The following is a 623-nucleotide window of genomic DNA, read 5'->3' as shown; positions in this document are numbered from 1 at the left end:
CCCCCCCCCCCCAAAAAAAATGCGTGTCTCTCAAGCCAACAATTCCCTGCCCAAAAGCAACCTGGCATAACCCAAGAAAATAAACCAACCAAAATATCAAATCTTGTCCTAAAATGCCACCTGACAGTAAAGTAGTACTGAAAGGGCAGGAGAGTAAAATTGTTCTGTTGTGCCCCCTCGTGCATTTTACTAGTTATAACATAATAAGCCATTGCATGGTAAATCACGTCGATGTTACTTATTTTGCCGTCTTAAACTGGGAAAGAAAAATTAAACCAGGAATATTTTTAGGGACTAAATGCCGAGTATGTGTCTCTCCAGACTGTGGAATAAGCTCCTTCCAGAGATGGTGCAATTGCCTACCCTGGAAATCTTCAAGAGGAGACTGGACGGTCACCTCGCTGGGGTCACCTGACCCCAGTTGTCTTTCCTGCTTGGTGCAGGGGGGTGGACCTGGTGATCTTTTCAGGTCCCTTCCAGCCTTACAATCTATGAATCTATGAATTTCTTACCATTAAAATGAGTAGATACAGATGAGTATGCTGCCTTTATTATATCACCTGGGAACTCCCAGGCATTAAATCATATAGTTTCCTTCTTTCCTTGAGTGACCCCCGCCCCCC

At 44.3% G+C, this 623-nt stretch overlaps 1 protein-coding gene across 3 annotated transcripts in view; it reads left to right on the top strand.

The window, feature by feature from the left end:
• NPAS3 (neuronal PAS domain protein 3) overlaps nucleotides 1-623 on the top strand; it is a 992,068-nt gene that overhangs the window by 878,578 nt on the left and 112,867 nt on the right. The window lies entirely within an intron of this gene.

This window comes from Gavialis gangeticus, unplaced genomic scaffold (genome assembly GCF_001723915.1).
Source record: "Gavialis gangeticus isolate Ggan-Ray unplaced genomic scaffold, GavGan_comp1, whole genome shotgun sequence".
Taxonomy (NCBI): domain Eukaryota; kingdom Metazoa; phylum Chordata; order Crocodylia; family Gavialidae; genus Gavialis; species Gavialis gangeticus.
Note: the sequence above shows the minus strand (reverse complement) of the source record. Positions and strands in the feature narration are given on the sequence as shown.